Here is a 675-nt window from a genome sequence, read left to right as displayed (position 1 = left end):
GCAGCAGCGCCCCAGCTGATGAATACGAAGCATTTGGAAAACAAAATCAACACCATAGGCTTTAGAGTTTTCCTCTTGCTTGCTGGAGGTTTTAGAGAAGGGTCATTTAAAATCTCATAACACAAATGAAATTTACTTGGTCGGTCCGGCTTCTTCTCTCTTCCAGCACGAGTTTAAAATTGACGTTGCCTCAAATTTGTCAATAGGATAGATGCCCTTGCTAATTAGATTCCATGATTCCAGATTTCAAAAAATTTTAATCGTCATTTTTTTTGCTTCTAGATATTTCTACGATCCTAAACACTGTTTCTTGTTCAGTGTATAATTGATTTATTAGAGTAATCCAGCATCTGCAATGCATGCGGCTGTCCACAGAGAGCCCTGGCCAATCCCCTTTGTGGGTGTGTGCCATTTACCGACGAAGAAGAAGAATGCGGTTCATTGGTCACTAGTGCATAACGTCGTAACTACTGTACTGTTACCGGGAGTTTCTTCGAGCTTGCATTGCAGATTGTTCGACGCCAACACAAGGACGTTTGAGAGCTTTGCTTAGCAAATCCGCCCTCGCAGCGGAGCGTAATGCAAGGCCGGAAAGAAAGCATGCAAAACCACGCCCAATCTACCGGCGGAACAGCTGCGTCTAGCCACGGCGTCGACAACAGATCCAGACTGTCC

Source organism: Amblyomma maculatum, chromosome 3 (genome assembly GCF_055883805.1).
Source record: "Amblyomma maculatum isolate TAMU_Amacu chromosome 3, ASM5588380v1, whole genome shotgun sequence".
NCBI lineage: Eukaryota > Metazoa > Arthropoda > Arachnida > Ixodida > Ixodidae > Amblyomma > Amblyomma maculatum.
This window is presented reverse-complemented; position numbering follows the sequence as displayed.